The sequence below is a fragment of the Panulirus ornatus genome, chromosome 70, assembly GCF_036320965.1.
Source record: "Panulirus ornatus isolate Po-2019 chromosome 70, ASM3632096v1, whole genome shotgun sequence".
Classification (NCBI taxonomy): Eukaryota; Metazoa; Arthropoda; class Malacostraca; order Decapoda; family Palinuridae; genus Panulirus; species Panulirus ornatus.
Window position 1 is genome coordinate 3,098,932 of NC_092293.1, and position 26,392 is coordinate 3,125,323.

General features: G+C 41.6%; 1 pseudogene; it reads left to right on the top strand.

Moving 5' to 3' along the window:
• Positions 1 to 1,271: 1,271 nt before the first annotated feature.
• LOC139747743 (uncharacterized) lies at positions 1,272 to 25,735 on the top strand (annotated as a pseudogene).
• The last annotated feature ends 657 nt before the right edge of the window (positions 25,736 to 26,392 follow it).

Below are 26,392 nucleotides of genomic sequence, written 5' to 3' on the forward strand. Positions count from 1 at the left end.
GCCCAAACGATGCCCGTTTTGCTCAAAGCGTCGACGGTAGCACGAAGGAAGTCTTGTTGTTTTGGGAGAAGAGAAGAAGGAGTATCTTGAAGTAAATGAAGATTTGGGAATAGAAATGTCAGCTGCCTGTGTGATTGTTTCGTGTATATGTTCTATTTCTGTGTCTATTAGTGTTATTGGGTGATTTTCATAGCTTGTGGTGTAAGTGCAATTAGAAAAAATGTCTTCGAAGTTGCGCTAGTCTGCTTTTTTTGTAGTGGTAGTGTGAGGGTGGTGGGACGGGGATAGGGTTAGATGAGAGGTGAAGAAAGAGAAGGATTGGGTCGGAAACACACAGTGGTCCTGGAGAGAAAAAGTAATGAAGATAATTGCTGGCTCTGTTGGAGAAGACAAGGTCGGGTCTGCCCTTTCCTCCAGGGCCAGTGAAGATGGTATGGAAGAAAGGTCCTAGGAAGTTGAGACGTTTGAAGGAGCATAAAGCGAATAGGTCATCACCGTGAGAATTGTTTCTGTTGTGGTGGAAGCTTCTGTGTTGGGCGTTGAGGTCAGCTAGAAGGTAGACTGGGATATGAGTGTGATTGAATACTGTCCAAAGATCGTGGAGTGGAATGTTAGTGTTGGGTCGAGAGTATGTAGTGCAGAAGATAATGAAGCCATATATGGTGTTTACCGCTAGAAAGTGTTCGAGACGCCATGAAGTGGTTATTATTCGTGCTTGACAGTATTGCATGTAAGAATGGCGACTCCCTCGTGTCTACCGTCTGAAGACTGTCGGGATGTATATCCGTAGTGTCTAATTCTACACCCATTAGTGATACATGTGCTGTTGATTATCAAAACATCGGATCTTTTCTCTTCGAGGAGAGTGGCAACCAGATGACGGCCAGTGTGGTAGATGAGCACATTAAACTGCAAGATTTTAAGCACTTTACGATTTTGGGAAATTTATCGTTCTTTTACTTCTGTGTTCGATGACAGCCATTGGCATTCCGTTGAGGGTCTTCATGTGAACTTCGGTGGAGGTTTGTCTGGTCTTGGGTCGGCAACTTCCTGCGAGGGGTTAGGGAGAGGGAGAGTCATAGTCGACGAGTCGAATGTCGACGTTGTAAGCAGGTAGGTTGTCTGGTGAGTCGGCAGGGTCAGGTTCTGTGGCTCCTCTGGGAGGGTTAGGTGCGAGAGGAGGGGTGGTGGAGGGGAAGGAGTGGGGGAGGAGGGGAGGGATTGGGAAGTGGAGGTTCGGGAGGGACGGTTGGGGAGAAGCGGAAGTTGTAATGTTGAGTGTGGAAGAGGAACTGGTAAGTGGAGAAATGGGTGGGGTGTTGGTGTTGGGTTGAAGGGTGGTAGATGGAGTTGTGTTAGGGTGTGCGGGGGAGGTATTGGGAGGGTGACAGGTTGTGTTGCTGGTGGAGAGTTTGAAGTGTTACTGGAAGTATCCTGGGACATATTTGCGTTAGGGGTCAGGGAGACGTGTGACAGGAGCCTGGGAAGGATGGCTGTTGGCGGGGGAGGTGAGGAGTTCGGGTGGAGTAAGTACATTGGGCAGGTTAATGTGTGCTGGCAGCAAGTGGAAAATCATGACAAATTCACACTTGTCTTCCTTGCTCAAGAACAGTGCTTTGAGGTAGCACGCTTGCATCCTTCCTTGTAGGGTGAGGAGGTCGGAGGAGTTTGTGGTTGGGATAGGAGAAGCTTGGGTGGCAGACGGAGGTGCAGCAGCAACTGCTGCGTAGAGGTGAGGGTTTGTAGAAGGGGACGAGCTGGAGGTTTTGAGAGATTGTCGCGCCGAGCGGAGTTGCTCATACCTTCGTGGGCATTGCCCAGATACAGCAACGTGTTGACCTTTACAATTAACACAGGTTGCTGCCTGAGCCTTACACTCACGAAAACCGTGATGAGTTTCCGCACATTGACTGCATGTCTGGCGCTGAGCTTTGTAGCTCTTAGTCTCGTGTCCGTGTTGTAGACATTTAAAACCTTGTATATCGAGGTACTGGTCAGGTTTGTGGTATTTGGCAGGCACTGAGATCGTGGGAAACAAGATTCCCCGGGAGAGTAGGCGATCTGTCTCGGTCGAGTTAGAGCATTGTATTTTTAGTGATCTTGAAGTGTTCAGTTTGAAAACGTTGATGACATTAATGTCACTGTTTTCTTGATTTATGGCTTCAGTTATCTCTATGGGGTTAAGGGACAAGATAGATGCATCAATATTATTAGCATAATCGATGCATCTAGCTTGAAGGGGATGGTCGTAAGCTTGGATAGGATCTCATCTGGATCGCTATCCTTGCTTCAATATATTTTATATAGATATTTATTAGTAGGGGATTGAATAACCCTACTGGGACGGACCTCAGTGGTCTTAAATACATTCGTTAGTAATTCGAACGTGTAAAGGGGGGGGGGGTTGGGGACTTTCGGTTTTAATCAATTTTAAACTAATGTCAGGAGGCATGATGGCATCAATGTCCTAATGCTGAGGAAACGTAGGTGAGGGACCACAACCCCACTCCAGGGAGGACCCTGCACTATCACAGGGTAACCCAGGAGGCTCGGCGGCAGTGGTAAGAATGTGAGGGTCTCAACCCCGTTAGGTGAGAACAGGTCCACACCAAGCCTCCGCTCCTCAGGAAGTAATTTTCCTGAATGGGTTGGGGAAGCTGGGGTAGAAATTGTTCAAACCTAACGGTCGAGAGATGTTGGATGATGGATGGTAAAAAAGATAGTAAAAAGCACGAGAGAAATGGACTGGAGGCAACGTAGGGTGGAGAGTGAGTTGCCTGTATATCCCACACTCTAGCCAAGGTCAGTCTCTCTCTGGTGTTCACTCGCAAAGCATCTCATGGTGTCGCGGACGGCAGTTGCAGACTGACAGGGTGAGCTACACTGTGTTGTAAACGTGTTATGGTGATACAGAAGACTGCAGCATGCAGGGACAACCAGGGACATATTCTCCGTGCAGCGAAACCTCCTCAAACAGTTTTCACAACAGGAGACGAAAGGTCATAAACACAAGAAAAACCCTTCAAATGTCCTGAGTGTCAGAAAAGCTTTACAAAACATGTCTATCTTCATAGGCACATGAAATTACATACTTTTGAGAAGACATATCAGTGTAAAGAATACCAGAGTACCTTCTCCCGTAAGAACAACTTAGTGTTGCAGATGAAAATTTGTAATACATTGGACAAAAGCAGTATCTGTGTTCAGAGTGTCAAAAGTATTTTTCTAAAAAATGTGATTTAAAGACACACTTGAGAATCCATACTGGTGAGAACCCATACCAATGTTCAGAATGTCAAAAAAGTTTTTCTTCTAAAAGTAAGTTAGTGACGTACCTGAGAGTTCACACGGGCGAGAAGCTATACCAATGTTCAGAATGGCAAAAAAAAATTTCTCAGAAAAGAAAATTAGTGAGACACCTGAGAGATCACACGGGCGAGATGCCATATCAATGTTCAGAATGTCAAAAAACTTTTTCTTTTAAAAGTAGGTTAGTGACACACCTGAGAGTTCACACGGGCGAGATGCCATACCAATGTTCAGAATGTCAAAAAAGTTTTTCTTCTAAAAGTAAGTTAGTGACGCACATGAGAGTTCACACGGACGAGAAGCCATACCGATGTACAGAATGTCAAAAAAAATTTTCTCAGAAAAGTAGTTTAGTGACACACCTGAGAGTTCACACGGGCGAGAAACCATACCAATGTTCAGAATGCCAAAAAAAATTTCTCAGAAAAGAAAATTAGTGAGACACTTGAGAGATCACACGGGCGAGATGCCATACCAATGTTCAGAATGTCAAAAAACTTTTTCTTTTAAAAGTAGGTTAGTGACACACCTGAGAGATCACACGGGCGAGATGCCATACCAATGTTCAGAATGTCAAAAAACTTTTTCTTTTAAAAGTAGGTTAGTGACACACCCGGGAGTTCACACGGGCGAGATGCCATACCAATGTTTAGAATGTCTAAAACAATTCTCTGAAAAAGGTAATTTAGTGAGACACTTGAGAGTTCACACAGGCTAGAAGCCATATCAATGTTCAGAATGTCAAAAACAATTCTATAACAGAGGTAATTTAGTAAAACGTCTGAGAGTTCACACAGCCGAGAAGCCAAACAAGTAAAAGAAAATATCTAAAAACCTTTTCTGCTATAAGTACTTCAGTGACACATCGAGAGGTTACACAAGCGAGGAACCATAATAGTGTTCAGAATGTCAAGAAACTCTCCCTGGTAAAAGTGCTTTAGTCAGACACCTGAGAGTTCACACAGGCGAGAAGCCATACCGGTGTTCAGAATGTCAAAAACAATTTTCTTGAAGAGGTGATTAAGGAAGACATCGGAGAGTTCACACACGGTAGAAACCACGCTTATGTTCAGAATGTCCTAAATGTTTCTCCCGAAAAAGCAGTATAGTAAAACGCAAGGTAGTTGAACGCATCCCAGGTCTCATGTGGTGAGGAGAACCGGCCATGCCCCGCTTGACCCATGACGTCACACCCATCTTTCCCAAGATCACAGAGGACCCCACCAGGGAGGTCAGGCGCCAAACAGGTGAGACACCACACTGATAAACAAATGATATTGTTTCATCTCTGGTATTATACTAGTATTTCTGTAAAATAATATTACTATATATATATATATATATATATATATATATATATATATATATATATATATATATATATATATATATATATTTTCTTTTTTTTTTGCTTTGTCGCTGTCTCCTGCGTTTGCGAGGTAGCGCAAGGACACAGACGAAAGAAATGGCCCAACCCCCCCCCATACACATGTATATACATACGTCCACACATGCAAATATACATACCTACACAGCTTTCCATGGTTTACCCCAGACGCTTCACATGCCCTTCATTCAATCCACTGCCAGCACGTCAACCCCGGTATACCACATCGCTCCAAATCACTCTATTCCTTGCCCTCCTTTCACCCTCCTGCATGTTCAGGCCCCGATCACACAAAATCTTTTTCACTCCATCTTTCCACCTCCAATTTGGTCTCCCTCTTCTCCTCGTTCCCTCCACCTCCGACACATATATTCTCTTGGTCAATCTTTCCTCACTCATTCTCTCCATGTGCCCGAACCATTTCAAAACACCCTCTTCTGCTCTCTCAACCACGCTCTTTTTATTTCCACACATCTCTCTTACCCTTACGTTACTTACTCGATCAAACCACCTCACACAACATATTGTCCTCAAACATCTCATTTCCAGCACATCCATCCTCCTGCGCACAGCTCTATCCATAGCCCACGCCTCGCAACCATACAACATTGTTGGAACCACTATTCCTTCAAACATACCCATTTTTGCTTTCCGAGATAATGTTCTCGACTTCCACACATTCTTCAAGGCTCTCAGAATTTTCGCCCCCTCCCCCACCCTATGATCCACTTCCGCTTCCATGGTTCCATCCGCTGCCAGATCCACTCCCAGATATCTAAAACACTTCACTTCCTCCAGTTTTTCTCCATTCAAACTCACCTCCCAATTGACTTGACCCTCAACCCTACTGTACCTAATAACCTTGCTCTTATTCACATTTACTCTTAACTTTCTTCTTTCACACACTTTACCAAACTCAGTCACCACCTTCTGCAGTTTCTCACATGAATCAGCCACCAGCGCTGTATCATCAGCGAACAGCAACTGACTCACTTCCCAAGCTCTCTCATCCCCAACAGACTTCATGCTTGCCCCTATTTCCAAAACTCTTGCATTCACCTCCCTAACAACCCCATCCATAAACAAATTAAACAACCATGGAGACATCACACACCCCTGCCGCAAACCTACATTCACTGAGAACCAATCACTCTCCTCTCTTCCTACACGTACACATGCCTTACATCCTCGATAAAAACTTTTCACTGCTTCTAACAACTTGCCTCCCACACCATATATTCTTAATACCTTCCACAGAGCATCTCTATCAACTCTATCATATGCCTTCTCCAGATCCATAAATGCTACATACAAATCCATTTGCTTTTCTCAGTATTTCTCACATACATTCTTCAAAGCAAACACCTGATCCACACATCCTCTACCACTTCTGAAACCACACTGCTCTTCCCCAATCTGATGCTCTGTACATGCCTTCACCCTCTCAATCAATATCCTCCCATATAATTTACCAGGAATACTCAACAAACTTATACCTCTGTAATTTGAGCACTCACTCTTATCCCCTTTGCCTTTGTACAATGGCACTATGCACGCATTCCGCCAATCCTCAGGCACCTCACCATGAGTCATACATACATTAAATAACCTTACCAACCAGTCAACAATACAGTCACCCCGTTTTTTAATAAATTCCACTGCAATACCATCCAAACCTGCTGCCTTGCCGGCTTTCATCTTCCGCAAAGCTTTTACTACCTCGTCTCTGTTTACCAAATCATTTTCCCTAACCCTCTCACTTTGCACACCACCTCGACCAAAACACCCTATATCTGCCACTCTATCATCAAACACATTCAACAAACCTTCAAAATACTCACTCCATCTCCTTCTCACATCACCGCTACTTGTTATCACCTCCCCATTTGCGCCCTTCACTGAAGTTCCCATTTGCTCCCTTGTCTTACGCACTTTATTTACCTCCTTCCAGAACATCTTTTTATTCTCCCTAAAATTTAATGATACTCTCTCACCCCAACTCTCATTTGCCCTTTTTTTCACCTCTTGCACCTTTCTCTTGACCTCCTGTCTCTTTCTTTTATACATCTCCCACTCAATTTCATTTTTTCCCTGCAAAAATCGTCCAAATGCCTCTCTCTTCTCTTTCACTAATACTCTTACTTCTTCATCCCACCACTCACTACCCTTTCTAATCAACCCACCTCCCACTCTTCTCATGCCACAAGCATCTTTTGCGCAATCCATCACTGATTCCCTAAATACATCCCATTCCTCCCCCACTCCCCTTACTTCCATTGTTCTCACCTTTTTCCATTCTGTACTCAGTCTCTCCTGGTACTTCCTCACACAAGTCTCCTTCCCAAGCTCACTTACTCTCACCACCCTCTTCACCCCAACATTCACTCTTCTTTTCTGAAAACCCATACAAATCTTCACCTTAGCCTCCACAAGATAATGATCAGACATCCCTCTAGTTGCACCTCTCAGCACATTAACATCCAAACGTCTCTCTTTCGCGCGCCTGTCAATTAACACGTAATCCAATAACGCTCTCTGGCCATCTCTCCTACTTACATAAGTATACTTATGTATATCTCGCTTTTTAAACCAGGTATTCCCAATCATCAGTCCTTTTTCAGCACATAAATCTACAAGCTCTTCACCATTTCCATTTACAACACTGAACACCCCATGTATACCAATTATTCCCTCAACTGCCACATTACTCACCTTTGCATTCAAATCACCCATCACTATAACCCGGTCTCGTGCATCAAAACCACTAACACACTCATTCAGCTTCTCCCAAAACATATATATATATATATATATATATATATATATATATATATATATATTGCTTTGTCGCTGTCTTCCGCGTTAGCGAGGTAGCGCAAGGAAACAGACGAAAGAATGGCCCAACCCACACACATACACATACATATACATACACGTCCACACCCGCAAATATACATACCTATACATCTCAATGTATACATATATATACCCACACAGACATATACATTTATACCCATGTACGTAATTCATACCGTCTGCCTTTATTCATTCCCATCGCCACCTCGCCACACATGGAAAAACAACCCCCTCCCCCCTCATGTGTGCGGGGTAGGGCTAGGAAAAGACAACAAAGGCCCCATCCGTTCACATTCAGTCTCTAGCTGTCATGTAATAATGCACTGAAAACACAGCTCCCTTTCCACATCCAGGCCCCACCGAACATCCCATGGTTTACCCAGGACGCTTCACATGCCCTGGTTCAATCCATTGACAGCACGTCGACCCTGGTATACCACATCGTTCCAATTCACTCTATTCACTTTATTTCACTCCATCTTTCCACCTCCAATTTGGTCTCCCACTTCTCCTCGTTCCCTCCACCTCTGACACATATATCATCTTAGTCAATTTTTCCTCACTCATTTTCTCCATGTGACCAAACCATTTCAAAACACCCTCTTCTGCTCTCTCTACCACACTTTTTTTGTTACCACACATCTCTCTTACCCTATTATTACTTACTCGATCAAACCACCTCACACCACATATTGTCCTCAAACATCTCATTTCCATTACATCCACCCTCCTGCGCAAAACTCTACCCATAGCCCACGCCTCACAACCATACAACATTGTTGGAACCACTATTCCTTCAAACATACCCATTTTTGCTTTCAGAAATAATGTTCTCGACTTCCACACATTCTTCAAGGCTCCCAGAATTTTCTCCCCCTCCCCCACCCTATGATTCACTTCCGCTTCCATGGTTCCATCCGGTGCGAAATCCACTCCAAGATATCTAAAACACTTCACTTCCTCATGTTTTTCTACATTCAAACTTACCTCCCAATTGACATGACCTTCATCCCTACTGTACCTAATAATATTACTCTTATTCACATTTACTCTCAACTTTCTTCTTTCACACACTTTACCAAACTCAGTCACCAGCTTCTGCAGTTTCTCACATGAATCAGCCACCAGCGCTGTATCATCAGCGAACAACAACTGACTCACTTCCCAAACTCTCTCATCCGCAACAGACTGCATACTTGCCCCTCTTTCCCAAACTCTTGCATTCACCTCCCTAACAACCCATCCATAAACAAATTATACAACCATGAATACATCACGCACCCCTGCCACAAACCTACATTCACTGAGAACCAATCACTTTCCTCTCTTCCTACGTGTACACATGCCTTACATCCTTGATTAAAAACTTTTCACTGCTTCTAACAACTTGCCTCTCACACCATATATCCTTAATACCTTCCACAGAGCATCTCTATCAACTCTATCATATGCCTTCTCCAGATCCATAAATGCTACATATAAATCCATTTGCTTTTCTAAGTATTTCTCACATACATTCTTCAAAGCAAACACCTGATCCACACATCCTCTACCACTTCTGAAACCACACTGCTCTTGCCCAATTGATGCTCTGTACACGCCTTCACCCTCTCAATCAATACCCTCCCATATAATTTACCAGGAATACTCAACAAACTTATACCTCTGTAATTTGAGCACTCACTCTTATCCCCTTTGCCTTTGTACAATGTCACTATGCAAGCATTCCGCCAATCCTCAGACACTTCACCATGAATCATACATACATTAGATAACCTTGCCAACCAGTCAACAATACAGTCACCCCCTTTTTTAATAAATTCCACTGCAATACGATCCAAACCTGCTGATTTCCCGGCTTTCATCTTCCGTAAAACTTTTACTACCTCTTCTCTATTTACCAAATCATTTTCCGTAACCCTCTCACTTTGCACACCACCTCGACCAAAACACCCTATATCTGCCACTCTATCATCAAACACATTCAACAAACCTTCAAAATACTCACTACATCTCCTTCTCACATCACCACTACTTGTTATCACCTCCCCATTAGCCCCCTTCACTGAAGTTCCCATTTGTTCCCTTGTCTTACGCACTTTATTTACCTCTTTCCGAAACATCTTTTTATTCTCCCTGAAATTTAATGATACTCTCTCACCCCAACTCTCATTTGCCCTCTTTTTCACCTCTTGCACCTTTCTCTTGACCTCCTGCCTCTTTCTTTTATACCTCTCCCACTCATTTGCATTCTTTTCCCTGCAAAAATCGTTCAAATGCCTCTCTCTTCTCTTTCACTAATAATCTTACTTCTTCAATGCACCACTCACTACCTTTTCTAATCAACCCACATCCCACGCTTCTCATGCTACAAGCATTTTTTGCGCAAGCCATCACTGCTTCCCTAAATACATCCCATTCCTCCCCCACTCCCCTTACCTCCTTTGTTTTCACCTTTTTCCATTCTGTACTCAGTCTCTCCTGGTACTTCCTCACACAAGTCTCCTTCCCAAGCTCAATTACTCTCACCACTCTCTTCACCCCAACATTCTCTCTTCTTTTCTGAAAACCCACTCAAATCTTCACCTTCGCCTTCACAAGATAATGATCAGACATCCCTCCAGTTGCACCTCTCAGCACATTATCATCCAAAATTCTCTCTTTCGGGCGTCTATCAATTAACACGTAATCCAATAACGCTCTCTGGCCATCTCTCCTTCTTACATACGTAAACTTATGTATAACTCGCTTTTTAAACCAGTATTCCCAATCTCCAGTCCTTTTTCAGTACATAAATTTACAAGCTCTTCACCATTTCCATTTACAACACTGAACACCCCATGTATACCAATTATTCCGTCAACTGCCACATTACTCACCTTTGCATTCAAATCACCCATCACTATAACCCGGTCTTGGGCATCAAAACCACTAACAACCTCATTCAGCTGCTTCCAAAACACTTGCCTCTCATGATCTTTCTTCTCATGCCCAGGTGCATATGCACCAATAATCACCCATCTCTCTCCATCAACTTTCAGTTTTACCCATGTCAATCTAGAATTTACTTTCTTACACTCTATCACATACTCCCACAACTCCTGATTCAGGAGTAGTGCTACTCCTTCCCTTTCTCTTGTCCTCTCACTAACCCCTGACTTTACTCCTAAGACATTGCCAAAGCACTCTTCCCCTTTACCCTTGGGGTTCGTTTCACTCAGAGCCAAAACATCCAGGTTCCTTTCCTCAAACATACTACCTGTCTCTCCTTTTTTCTCATCTTGGTTACATCCACACACATTTAGACACCCCAATCTGAGCCTTCGAGGATAATGAGCACTCCTCGCGTGACTCCTTCTTCTCTTTCCCCTTTTAGAAAGCTAAAATACAAGGAGGGGAGGGTTTCTGGCCCCCCGCTCCCATCCCCTTTAGTCGCTTTATACGACACCTGAGGAATGCGTGGGAAGTATTCTTTCTCCCCTATCCCCAGCGATATATATATATATATATATATATATATATATATATATATATATATATATATATATATATATTTTTTTTTTTTTCTTTTGCTTTGTCGCTGACCCCCGCGTTTGCGAGGTAGCGCAAGGAAACAGACGAAAGAAGTGGCCCAACCCACCTCCATACACATGTATATACATACACGTCCACACACGCAAATATACATACCTACACAGCTTTCCATGGTTTACCCCAGACGCTTCACATGTCCTGATTCAATCCACTGACAGCACGTCAACCCCGGTATACCACATCGACCCAATTCACTCTATTCCTTGCCCTCCTTTCACCCTCCTGCATGTTCAGGCCCCGATCACACAAAATCTTTTTCACTCCATCTTTCCACCTCCAATTTGGTCTCCCACTTCTCGTTCCCTCCACCTCTGACATATATATCCTCTTGGTCAATCTTTCCTCACTCATTCTCTCCATGTGCCCAAACCATTTCAAAACACCCTCTTCTGCTCTCTCAACCACGCTCTTTTTATTTCCACACGTCTCTCTTACCCTTACGTTACTTACTCGATCAAACCACCTCACACCACACATTGTCCTCAAACATCTCATTTCAAGCACATCCACCCTCCTGCGCACAACTCTATCCATAGCCCACGCCTCGCAACCATACAACATTGTTAGAAGCACTATTCCTTCAAACATACCCATTTTTGCTTTTCGAGATAATGTTCTCGACTTCCACACATTTTTCAAGGCTCCCAGGATTTTCGCCCCCTCCCCCACCCTATGATCCACTTCCGCTTCCATGGTTCCATTCGCTGCCAGATCCACTCCCAGATATCTAAAACACTTCACTTCCTCCAGTTTTTCTCCATTCAAACTTTCCTCCCAATTGACTTGACCCTCAACCCTACTGTACCTAATAACCTTGCTCTTATTCACATTTACTCTTAACTTTCTTCTTTCACACTCTTTACCAAACTCAGTCACCACCTTCTGCATTTTCTCACATGAATCAGTCACCAGCGCTGTATCATCAGCGAACAACAACTGACTCACTTCCCAAGCTCTCTCATCCACAACAGACTTCATACTTGCCCCTCTTTCCAAAACTCTTGCATTCACCTCCCTAACAACCCCATCCATAAACAAATGAAACAACCATGGAGACATCACACACCCCTGCCGCAAACCTACATTCACTGAGAACCAATCACTTTCCTCTCTTCCTACACGTACACATGCCTTACATCCTCGATAAAAACTTTTCACTGCTTCTAAGAACTTGCCTCCCACACCATATATTCTTAATACCTTCCACAGAGCATCTCTATCAACTCTATCATATGCCTTCTCTAGATCCATAAATGCTACATACAAATCCATTTGCTTTTCTAAGTATTTCTCACATACATTCTTCAAAGCAAACACATGATCCACACATCCTCTACCACTTCTGAAACCACACTGCTCTTCCCCAATCTGATGCTCTGTACATGCCTTCACCCTCTCAATCAATACCCTCCCATGTAATTTACCAGGAATACTCAACAAACTTATACCTCTGAAATTTGAGCACTCACTCTTATCCCCTTTGCCTTTGTACAATGGCACTATGCACGCATTTCGCCAATCCTCAGGCACCTCACCATGAGTCATACATACATTAAATAACCTTACCAACCAGTCAATAATACAGTCACCCCCTTTTTTAATAAATTCCACTGCAATACGATCCAAACCTGCTGCCTTGCCGGCTTTCATCTTCCACAAAGCTTTTACTACCTCTTCTCTGTTTACCAAATCATTTTCCGTAACCCTCTCACTTTGCACACCACCTCGACCAAAACACCCTATATCTGCCACTCTATCATCAAACACATTCAACAAACCTTCAAAATACTCACTCCATCTCCTTCTCACATCAGCACTACATATATATATATATATATATATATATATATATATATATATATATATATATATATATATATATATATATATATATATATATATATATATATATATGAACTCTACATTGGTATGGGTAAAACTGAAAGTTGATGGAGAGAGATGGATGATTATTGGTGCATATGCAGCTGGACATGAGAAGAAAGATCATGAGATTCAAGTATTTTGGGAGCAGCTGAATGACTGTGTTCGTGATTTTATGCATGAGACCGGGTTACAGTGATGGGTGATTTGAATGCAAAGGTGAGTTATGTGGCAGTTGTATGAATAATTGGTATACATGGGTGTTCAGTGTTATAAATGGAAATGGTGAAGAGCTTGTAGATTTTTTGTGCTGAAAAGGGACTGGTGATTGGAAATACCTGGTTTAAAAAGAGATATACATAAGTATACGTATGTAAGTAGGAGAGATGGCCTGAGAGCGTTATTGGACTACGTGTTAATTGATAGGCGCGCGAAAGAGGGACTTTTCGATGTTAATGTACTGCGAGGTGCAACTGGAGGGATGTCTGATCATTATCTTGTGGAGGCGAAGGTGAAAATTTGTAGAGGTGTTAGGAAAAGAAGAGAGAATGTTGGGGTGAAGAGAGTGGTGAGAGTAAGTGAGCTTGGGAAGGAGACTTGTGTGAGGAAGTACCAGGAAAGATTGAGTACAGAAAGGAAAAAGGTGAGAACAAAGGATGTAAGTGGAGTGGTGGAGGAATGGGATATATTTCGGGAAGCAGTGATAGCTTGCTCAAAAGATGCTTGTGGCATGAGAGGCGTGGGAGGTGGGCAGATTAGAAAGGGTAGTGAGTGGTGGTATGAAGAAGTAAGATTATTAGTGAAAGAGAAGAGAGAGGCATTTCGACGACTTTTGCAGGGAAATAATGCAAATGAATGGGAGATAAATAAAAGTAAGTGGCAGGAGGCCAAGAGAAAGGTGCATGAGGTGAAAAGAGGGTAAATGAGAGTTGGGGTGAGAGAGTATCATTGAATTTTAGGGAGAATGAAAAGATGTTTTGGAATGAGGTAAATAAATTGCGGAAGACAAGTGAACAAATGGGAACTTCAGTGAAGGGGGCAAATGGGGAGGTGATAACAAGTAGTGGTGATGTGAGAAGGAGATGGAGTGACTATTTTGAAGGTTTGTTGAATGTGGTTGATGATAGGTGGCAGATATAGGGTGTTTTGGTCGAGGTGGTGTGCAAAGTGAGAGGGTTAGGAAAAATGATTTGGTAAACAGAGAAGAGGTAGTAAAAGCTTTACGGAAGATGAAAGCCGTCAAGGCAGCGGGTTTGGATCGTATTGCAGTGGAGTTTATAAAAAAGATGGGGGTGACTGTATTGTTGACTGGTTGGTAAGATTATTTAATGTATGTATGATTCATGGTGAGGTGCCTGAGGATTGTCGGAATGCTTGTATACTGCCATTGTACAAAGGCAAAAGGGGATAAGAGTGAGTGCTCAAATTACAGAGGTATATGTTTGTTGAGTATTCCTGGTAAATTATATGGGAGGGTACTGATTGAGAGGGTGAAGGCATGTACAGAGCATCAGAGAGGATGCTCTTTTTCACCTCTTGCACCTTCCTTTTGACGTCCTGCCTCTTTCTTTTATATATGTCCCACTCATTTGCATTATTTTCCTGCAAAAATCGGCCAAATGCCTCTCTCTTCTCTTTCACTAATAATCTTACTTCTTCATCCCACCACTCGCAACCCTTTCTAATCAATCCACCTCCCACGCTTCTCATGCCACAAGCATCTTTTGCGCAAGCCATCACTGCTTCCCTAAATACATCCCATTCCACCCTCACTTCCCTTACCTCCTTTGCTCTCACCTTTTTCCATTATGTACTCAGTCTCTCCTGGTACTTCCTCACACAAGTCTCCTTCCCAGGCACACTTACTCTCACAACTCTCTTCACCCCAACATTCTCTCTTCTTTTCTGAAAACCCATACAAATCTTCACCTTCGCCTCTACAAGATAATGATCAGACATCCCTCCAGCTGCACCTCTCAGGACATTAACATCCAAAAGTCTCTCTTTCGCGCGCCTATCAATTAACACGTAATCCAATAACGCTCTTTGGCCATCTCTCCTACTTACATACGTATACTTATGTATATCTCGCTTTTTAAACCAGGTATTTCCAATCACCAGTCCTTTCTCAGCACACAAATCCACAAGCTGTTCACCATTTCCATTTACAACACTGAACTCTCCATGTATGCTAATTATTACCTCAACTGCCACGTTAATCATCTTTCTATTCAAATCACCCATCACTATAACCCGGTCTTCTGCATCAAAACCACTAACACACTCATTCAGCTGCTCCCAAAACACTTGCCTCTCATGATCTTTCTTCTCATGCCCAGGTGCATATGCACCAATAATCACCCATCTCTCTCCATCAACTTTCAGTATTACCCATATCATATATATATATATATATATATATATATATATATATATATATATATATATATATATATATATATATATATATATATATATATATAATTTTATTTTGATATCATTTTAAAGAAAGAATACTTGCCAAGCATTCCTCACTTGTCGTAGAAGGCGACTAAAAGGGACGGGAGCGAGGGACTAGAAACCCTCCCCTCCTTGTATTTTGACTTTCTAAAAGGGGAAACAGAATAATGAGTCACGCGGGGAGTGCTCATCCTCCTCGAAGGCTCAGATTGGGGTGTCTAAATGTGTGAATGTAACCAAGATGAGAGAAAAGGAGAGATAGGTAGTATGTTTGAGGAAAGGAACCTGGATGTTTTGGCTCTGACTGAAACAAATGTCAAAGGTAAAGGGGAAGACTGGTTTGGGAATGTCTTGGAAGTAAAGTCAGGGGTTAGTGAGAGGACAAGAGCAAGGGAAGCAGTAGCACTACTGAAACAGGAGTGGTGGGAGTATGTGATAGAGTATAAGAAAGTAAACTCTAGGTTGATATGGGTAAAACTGAAAGTTGATGGAGAGATATGGGTGATTATTGGTGCATATGCACCTGGGCATGAGAAGAACGACCATGAGAGGCAAGTGTTTTGGGAGCAGCTGAATGAGTGTGTTAGTGGTTTTGATGCACGAGACCAGGTTATAGTGATGGGTGATTTGAATGCAAAGGTGAGTAACGTGGCAGTTGAGGGAATAATTGGTATACATGGGGTGTTCAGTGTTGTAAATGGAAATGGTGAAGAGCTTGTAGATTTATGTGCTGAAAAAGGACTGGTGATTGGGAATACCTGGTTGACAAAGAGAGATATACATAAGTATACGTATATAAGTAGGAGAGATGGCCAGAGAGCGTTATTTGATGACGTGTTGATTGATAGGCGCGCGAAAGAGAGACTTTTGGATGTTAATATGCTGAGAGGTGCAACTGGAGGGATGTCTGATCATTATCTTGTGAAGGCGAAGGTGAAGATTTGTAGGGGTTTCCAGAAAAGAAGAGAGAATGTTGGGGTGAAGAGAGTGTTGGGAGTAAGTGAGCTTGGGAAGGAGAATTTTGTGAGGAAGTACCAGGAGAGACTGAATACAGAATGGAAAAAGGTGAAAACAAAGGAGGTAAGGGGAGTGGGGGAGGAATGAGATGTATTTAGGGAAGCAGTGATGGCTTGCGCAAAAGATGCTTATGCCATGAGAATCATGGGAGGTGGGCAAGTTAGAAAGGACAGTGAGTTGTGGGATGAAGAGGTAAGGTTATTAGTGAAAGAGAAGAGAGAGGCATTTGGACGATGTTTGCAGGGAAATAATGCAACTGAGTGGGAGATGTCTAAAAGAAAGAGGCAGGAGCTCAAGAGAAAGGTGCAAGAGGTGAAAACGAGGGCAAATGAGTGTTGGGGTGAGAGAGTATCATTAAATTTTAGGGAAGATAAAAAGATGTTTTGGAAGGGGGTAAAAAAGTGCGAAAGACAAGTGAACAAATGGGAACTTCAGTGAAGGGGGCTAATGGGGATGTGACAACAAGTAGTGGTGATGTGAGAAGGAGATGGAGTGAGTATTTTGAAGATTCGTTGAATGTGGTTGATGATAGAGTGGCAGATATAGGGTTTTTTGGTCGAGGTGGTGTGCAAAGTGAAAGGGTTACGGAAAATGATTTGGTAAGCAGAGAAGAGATAGTAATACCTTCGGGGAAGATGAAAGCCGGCAAGGCAGGGTGTTTGGATGGTATTGCAGTGGAATTTATTAAAAAAGGGGATGACTGTATTGTTGACTGGTTGGTAAGGTTATTTATTGTATGTATGATTCATGGTGAGGTGCCTGAGGATCGGCGGAATGCTTGCATAGTGCCATTGTACAAAGGCAAAGGGGATAAGAGTGAGTGCTCAAATTACAGAGGTATAAGTTTGTTGAGTATTCCTGGCAAATTATATGTAAGGATATTGATTGAGAGGGTGAAGGCATGTACAGAGCATCAGATTGGGGAAGAACAGTGTGGTTTCAGAAGTGGTAGAGGATGTGTGGATCAGGTGTTTGCTTTGAAGAATGTATGTGAGAAATACTTAGAAAAGCAAATGGATTTGTATGTAGCATTTATGGATCTGGAGAAGGCATGTGATAGAGTTGATAGAGATGTTCTGTGGAAGGTATTAAGAACATAGGGTGTAGGAGGCAAGTTGTTAGAAGCAGTGAAAAGTTTTTATCGAGGATGTAAGGCATGTGTACGTGTAGGAAGAGAGGAAAGTGATTGGTTCTCAGTGAATGTAGGCTTGCGGCAGGGGTGTATGATGTCTCCGTGGTTGTTTAATTTGTTTATGGATGGGGTTGTTAGGGAGATTAATGCAAGAGTTTTGGAAAGAGGGGCAAGTATGCAGTCTGTTGTGGATGAGAGAGATTGGGAAGTGCGTCAGTTATTGTTCGCTGATGATACAGCGCTGGTGGCTGATTCGTGTGAGAAACTGCAGAAGCTAGTGACTGAGTTTGATAAAGTGTGTGAAAGAAGAAAATTGAGAGTAAATGTGAATAAGAGTAAGGTTATTAGGTACAGTAGGGTTGAGGGTTAAGTAAATTCGGAGGTAAGTTTGAATGGAGAAAAACTGGAGGAAGTGAAGTGTTTTAGATATCTTGCAGTGGATTTGTCAGCGGATGGAACCATGGAAACGGAAGTGAATCATAGGGTGAGGGAGAGGGCGAAAATTCTGAAAGCCTTGAAGAATGTGTGGAAGTCGAGAACATTATCTCGGAAAGCAAAAATGGGTATCTTTGACGGAATAGTGGTTCCAACAATATGTTATGGTTGCGAGGCGTGGCCTATGGATACAGTTGTGCGCAGGAGGGTGGATGTGCTGGATATGAGATGTTTGAGGACAGTATGTGGTGTGAGGTAGTTTGATCGAGTAAGTAATAATCGGGTAAGCGAGATGTGTGGTTATAAAAAGAATGTGGTTGAGAGAGCAGAAGAGGGTGTTTTGAAATGGTTTGGGCACATAGAGAGAATAAAGTGAGGAAAGATTGACCAAGAGGATATATGTGTCAGAGGTGGAGCGAACGAGGAGAAGTGGTAGATCAAATTGGAGGTGGAAAGATGGAAGTGAAAAAGATTTTGAGTGAACGGGGCCTGACCATGCAGGAGGGTGAAAGGCATGCAAGGAATAGAGTGAATTAGAACGATGTGGTATATCGGGGTTGACGTGCTGTCATTGGATTGAATCAGGGCATGTGAAGCATCGGCTGTAAACCATGGAAAGTTCTGTGGTGCCTGGATGTGGAAAGGGAGCTGTAGTTCGGTGAATTATTACATGACAGCTAGAGACTGAGTGTGAACGAATTTGGCCTTTGTTGTCTTTTTCTAGCGCTACATCGCACACATGAGGGGGCGGGTGTTGTTTTTCCATGTGTGTCTCGGTGGCGATGGGAATGAATAAAGGCAGACAGCATGAATTATGTACATGGGTATATATACATTGAGATGTATAGGTATGTATATGTGCTGTGTGTGGACATGTATGTATATACATATGTATGTGGGTGGGTTGGGCCATTCTTTCATCTGTTTCCTTGCGCTATCTCGCTAACGCGGGAGACAGCGACAGACGAAGCAAAACAAATAAAATATATTATATATATATATATATATATATATATATATATATATATATATATATATATATATATATATATATATATATATATATATATATATATATATATATATATATATATATATATATATTATCCCTGGGGATAGGGGATGAAGAATACTTCCCACGTATTCCCTGCGTGTCGTAGAGGGCGACTAAAAGGGGAGGGAGCGGGAGGCTGGAAATCCTCCCCTCTCGTTTTTTTTTTTTTTTTTTTTTTTAATTTTCCAAAAGAAGGAACAGAGGGGGGCCAGGTGAGGATATTCCACAAAGGCCCAGTCCTCTGTTCTTAACGCTACCTCGCTAATGCGGGAAATGGCGGATAGTTTAAAAGAAAAAGAAAAAGATATATATATATATATATATATATATATATATATATATATATATATATATATATATATATATATATATATATATATATTATTTTTTATTATTTTGCTTTGTCGCTGTCTCCCGCGTTAGCGAGGTAGCGCAAGGAAACAGACGAAAGAAATGGCCCAACCCACCCCCATACACAATGTATACACACACACGTCCACACACGCAAATATACATACCTATACATCTCAGTGTACACATATATATACATACACAAACACATACATATATACCCATGCACACAGTTCACACTGTCTGCCCCCATTCACTCCCATCGCCACCTCGCCACACATGGAATACCTTCCCCCTCCCCCCTCATGTGTGCGAGGTAGCGCTAGGAAAAGACAACAAAGGCCCCATTCGTTCACACTCATTCTCTAGCTGCCACGCAATAATGCCCGAAACCACAGCTCCCTTTCCACATCCAGGCCCCACACAACTTTCCATGGTTTACCCCAGACGCTTCACATGCCCTGATTCAATCCACTGACAGCACGTCAACCCCGGTATACCACATCGATCCAATTCACTCTATTCCTTGCCCTCCTTTCACCCTCCTGCATGTTCAGGCCCCGATCACACAAAATCTTTTTCACTCCATCTTTCCACCTCCAATTTGGTCTCCCACTTCTCCTCGTTCCCTCCACCTCCGACACATATATCCTCTTCGTCAATCTTTCCTCACTCTTTCTCTCCATGTGCCCAAACCATTTCAAAACACCCTCTTCTGCTCTCTCAACCACGCTCTTTTTATTTCCACACATCTCTCTTACCCTTACATTACTTACTCGATCAAACCACCTCACACCACACATTGTCCTCAAACATCTCATTTCCAGCACATCCACCCTCCTGCGCACAACTCTATCCATAGCCCACGCCTCGCAACCATACAACATTGTTGGAACCACTATTCCTTCAAACATACCCATTTTTGCTTTCCGAGATAATGTTCTCGACTTCCACACATTCTTCAAGGCTCCCAGGATTTTCGCCCCCTCCCCCACCCTATGATTCACTTCCGCTTCCATGGTTCCCTCCGCTGCCAGATCCACTCCCAGATATCTAAAACACTTTACTTCCTCCAGTTTTTCTCCATTCAAACTTACCTCCCAATTGACTTGACCCTCAACCCTACTGTACCTAATAACCTTGCTCTTATTCACATTTACTCTCAACTTTCTTCTTTCACCCACTTTACCAAGCTCAGTCACCAGTTTCTGCAGTTTCTCACATGAATCACCCACTAGCGCTGTATCATCAGCGAACAACAACTGACTCAAGGTCTCTCATCCACAACAGACTTCATATTTGCCCCTCTTTCCAAAACTCTTGCATTCACCTCCCTAACAACCCCATCCATAAACAAATTAAACAACCATGGAGACATCACACACCCTCGCCGCAAACCTACATTCACTGAGAACCAATCACTTTCCTCTCTTCCTACACGTACACATGCCTTACATCCTCGATAAAAACTTTTCACTGATTCTAACAACTTGCCTCCCACACCATATATTCTTAATACCTTCCATAGAGCATCTCTATCAACTCTATCATATGCCTTCTCCAGATCCATAAATGCTACATACAAATCCATTTGCTTTTCTAAGTGTTTCTCACATACATTCTTCAAAGCAAACACCTGATCCACACATCCTCTACCACTTCTGAAACCACACTGCTCTTCCCCAATCTGATGCTCTGTACATGCCTTCACCCTCTCAATCAATACCCTCCCATATAATTTACCAGGAATACTCAACAAACTTATACCTCTGTAATTTGAGCACTCACTCTTATCCCCTTTGCCTTTGTACAATGGCACTATGCACGCATTCCGCCAATCCTCAGGCACCTCACCATGAGTCATACATACATTAAATAACCTTACCAACTAGTCAACAATACAGTCACCCCCTTTTTTAATAAATTCCACTGCAATACCATCCAATATATATATATATATAAGTATGTTTGTACCGGTTTATAAGTATGTTTGTACTGGTTTATAAGTATGTTTGTACCGGTTTATAAGTATGTTTGTACCGGTTTATAAGTATGTTTGTACTGGTTTATAAGTATGTTTGTACCGGTTTATAAGTATGTTTGTACCGGTTTATAAGTATGTTTGTACCGGTTTATAAGTATGTTTGTACTGGTTTATAAGTATGTTTGTACTGGTTTATAAGTATGTTTGTACTGGTTTATAAGTATGTTTGTACTGGTTTATAAGTTTGTTTGTACCGGTTTATAAGTATGTTTGTACGGGTTTATTAGTATGTCTGTACCGGTTTATAAGTATGTTTGTACTGGTTTATAAGTATGTTTGTACCGGTTTATAAGTATGTTTGTACTGGTTTATAAGTATGTTTGTACCGGTTTATAAGTATGTTTGTACTGGTTTATAAGTATGTTTGTACCGGTTTATAAGTATGTTTGTACCGGTTTATAAGTATGTTTGTACCGGTTTATAAGTATGTTTGTACTGGTTTCTAAGTATGTTTGTACCGGTTTATAAGTATGTTTGTACTGGTTTATAAGTATGTTTGTACCGGTTTATAAGTATGTTTGTACTGGTTTATAAGTATGTTTGTACTGGTTTATAAGTATGTTTGTACCGGTTTATAAGTATGTTTGTACTGGTTTATAAGTATGTTTGTACTGGTTTATAAGTATGTTTGTACCGGTTTATAAGTATGTTTGTACTGGTTTATAAGTATGTTTGTACCGGTTTATAAGTATGTTTGTACCGGTTTATAAGTATGTTTGTACCGGTTTATAAGTATGTTTGTACCGGTTTATAAGTATGTTTGTACCGGTTTATAAGTATGTTTGTACCGGTTTATAAGTATGTTTGTACCGGTTTATAAGTATGTTTGTACCGGTTTATAAGTATGTTTGTACTGGTTTATAAGTATGTTTGTACCGGTTTATAAGTATGTTTGTACTGGTTTATAAGTATGTTTGTACCGGTTTATAAGTATGTTTGTACTGGTTTATAAGTATGTTTGTACCGGTTTATAAGTATGTTTGTACCGGTTTATAAGTATGTTTGTACCGGTTTATAAGTATGTTTGTACCGGTTTATAAGTATGTTTGTACCGGTTTATAAGTATGTTTGTACCGGTTTATAAGTATGTTTGTACCGGTTTATAAGTATGTTTGTACCGGTTTATAAGTATGTTTGTACCGGTTTATAAGTATGTTTGTACCGGTTTATAAGTATGTTTGTTCTATCTCTGGGATTGATTTTTAATAGTAACGCCTATACGAGAAAACTGTAGAAAAATACAAAGGTATTATCAGGGATACATAGTCCAACTGTATTATAGAGTATATTACAAAACTACATACCATAAGAACATGAGAAGTAAGGACACTGCAAGAGGCGTATTGGCCCGAGCTAGGCAGGTCCTGAGTCTGTCCACAAACCAACTGCCTGTACACATAAACACATCCAACCTTCGTTTAAAGCTAACTAAAGATCTAACTTCAACTACTGTACTTGACAGCTTGTTCCATAATCTACTACCCTATTCCCGAACCAATATCTACCCACATCCGACCTGAATCTATCTAAATCCATTATTTTTGGTCCTACCCAGTGGCGTCATTCTAAGAACTTTATTCATGTTACCTCTATGTATGGTCTTCACCTATTCAAAAACTTCATTCACATCCCCTCTAGACCTTCTCCTCTTAAATGACTGCAAATTCAGCCTTTTTTACTTTCTTCATAAGTGAGGTCTCTCTCTCTCTCTCTCTCTCTCTCTCTCTCTCTCTCTCTCTCTCTCTCTCTCTCTCTCTCTCTCTCTCTCTCTCTCTCTCTCTCTCTCTCTCTCTAATGATCATTATTAACTGCATAGTATGGAGCCCAAAACTAAACCGCATGATTCAAATGTGAGTCTCACCAATTCAAGATAATGTTGTAATAATACTCTAGGAGTTTCATTGCTAACAGTCCCATTAATCAACCCAAACATACTATTAGTCTTATTACACACTTTAATACATTGTTGCAGCGGCTTAAGATCCTCGCTCACTCCACCTGAAGTACGTGGAATTGCTGATCTGAGGAACATGTAATGGCAGGACTTGAAAATACACACACACACACACACACACACACACACACACACACACACACACACACACACACACACACGTACAAATTCTCTCTATCTCTCTCTTTTCATTTCTCGTATCTTTTACTTTTTGCATTATACACAATAACTACTCCTATATTTGTTCTCTTTACTCGTATATTTCAATAAGGTAAATTAAAGCTTAAGTCCATGTAATTTGTTTAGTAAATCGTAATGAGATCTTTTTCTCCTCTGTGTCTGTTGGACCCGAGGAAAGTAAAACCATTCCTCATTATTGACAATAGTGTTTAGGGTTAAGTAAGCAATGGTTTCATCAATATAGACTTTGGTAAAGAGAAATTGATATTAAATCTAAGAAGTTCATGATCAGGCAAATAAATGATCCTAGCCCTCTTAGCAAAATCTAATCTATTATTTACATTATATGGCGAGATTCTTTTTCCTTTAACGTAGCTGAGATGCCCCTACCCTCAAAAACTTTCATTGACTTAATAAAACTTTGTTGACAATAACGTTTTCCAAGTTGCTGAGGCTGATTCTTATTGAAAGAAATTCGGTTTAGCCATGATAAATTCCCTCACTCCCATTCTCAGTAACTTATTCATGGAATACTATGAGACTGAGATCCAAACTTCAGTTAGTAACAGTCCAAAAATAATGTTAAGATACGTTAACGATGTGTGGTTCTTATGGCCATCTTACCAAGATCGTGATGTGTTCTTTAATGAATTACGATTCATCCCACCATCAAGTTTAAGACTAAATGGAAACACAAAGGCAAATCACCCTTCCTTAATGTGGTGATAATTAGGTATTTTGATTAGTTATTCTTTAAGATCTACAGGAAGCCTACCAGTGCTGAGAGTTATGTTCATTATTTTTCAGGATGTGGGAAAACAGGATCCCAGCTCCAGGTGTGGTGTGCAGGAACAGTTCCCCAGTGCTACGTCTGGTGTGTGAGGGACACAATACCTATGTGTGAGATGTGATGTGTGAAGGAACGCCATACCCAAGCAGAGATACGGAACTCTTATCACAGTATCCTCATCCCGGTACAAGCTTGCGGTGTGTGGTACTACCTGCCAGGTTTGGTATGTGAGGAACAGAGTACCTCAGTGCCAGTGCAATACTGGTCAGTGTGAGATAAAATGGTTTAGTGTCAGATGTGGTGTGTGGTAAGAAAGTACCCCAGTGTCAGTGTAGGTGTGGTGGTGCAGCGCTGTAGTGCTAACACTGACTTCCTTCGCCACCCGCCTACACTATTCACCCTCATTGCCGACCTACAAGACTTTCCTTCACAACGGTGAGGTGTCTGGTGACATCAGTACCCCAGGGTTAGCGTAGGTGTGGTATGGTGGTACAGGACCCTCGTGACAGGTGTGGTGTGTGGTGAGACACTACCACAGATTTAGTGTATGTGTGGTGCCACAGGACCCTTGTGCCAGGTGCTGTGCCTAGTGACACAGTACCACAGTGCTAAGCCTGTTGTGTAGTGACACAATCGCCAAGCTTCTCTGCAGGTCTGGTCTGCAGAGACACGTTGCCAGTCTTGATGTTTGAGGACAAACTATCTCAACATTAAGTCTGGTTTATGGGAAATTCATTATCTTGTACCATCCATGATGAATGTATAATACAGCAGCCCAGTGCCTGGTCTAGTGTGTGGGAGGCACACTGCCTCACTCCTAGGTCTGGTTTATAGTAACACAGGTGTCACGCTCTTGCTCACATATGATTATCTCTGGTGGGTGTCTGCGGCTTCAGCAACATTATGTCCACAACCTTTTGATCATATTTAAACATTATGGCCTCAGTAAACCGTAAACTGTGCAAGAGATTGCTTGATTTGTAAAGATTCTAACTATAAGAGTATCAATAACTTTTAAAAAAGTGTTGATTTACCGTGTTTATTGTATTAGTGATATGTTATCAAAGAAATAAATTACCTTTTAATCAATCTTTTCTTTTTTTTTTACTTGCCTGATCAGTAGTGTATGTCATTTCACTTGCATCTCCATATGAAAGCAACAGCACGACACATGTTATATTCATTGAAAATTAAGTATACATGGTGGTAAGTACAGACGTACAGTACAGTACATGTAGAGCCTCAACATTAAGCCAGGAGAGCTCAGGTTACTGGCTGCAAGCAAATGTGACGAAACTCCTGAAGGAAAGTGACTTTTCCCTAGAATAAGCTCACTGTAGGTAAGTTGTCTGTTTATTGCCATTAGACTGTGTAGAAAACCTTAATACTTATGTGTGGTGGTAACGAGTGGCAACAGTTTGCAGTGTTACACTTGTCTCTGCACCTAATACTAATATTGAACTGTGCATTGTTTTACTGTCATTGGTTCATGACATAAAGTATTGTTAATGTTCGGAGGCTACGTAACTAAATGTCAGAGTCTGAGAAAGCATCTGTAGAAGATATTATGTGATTGTTATTTCTGAGTCTTTGTTTGATATAAAATAGATAGACTTCTTTGTCTAATACGCAATTCCAGGGTATAATCTTTGATAGAAACATGGTAAATAATGTAGGCGGTAATGTTTGGCCTTTGTTAAAGATCATCTTAATCTTGTGATGAATAAAATGTACCCGATGGGAATGTCGATTTCATTTTGCATAAATTAAAGATGAACTTCGTAAGAAAATAACAGTAGGACAAACACCAGAGAAAGGCGACAGATTTTATGATCAGTTTGCAGAAATTTGTGATGAACAAGATTCTGTCGTAAAAGACTTAAGTGCAAGGTTGGGGCGAATGTCTCTTTCCACCAGCTTCGGGTGCGGATCCACGTAGATTTGCTTG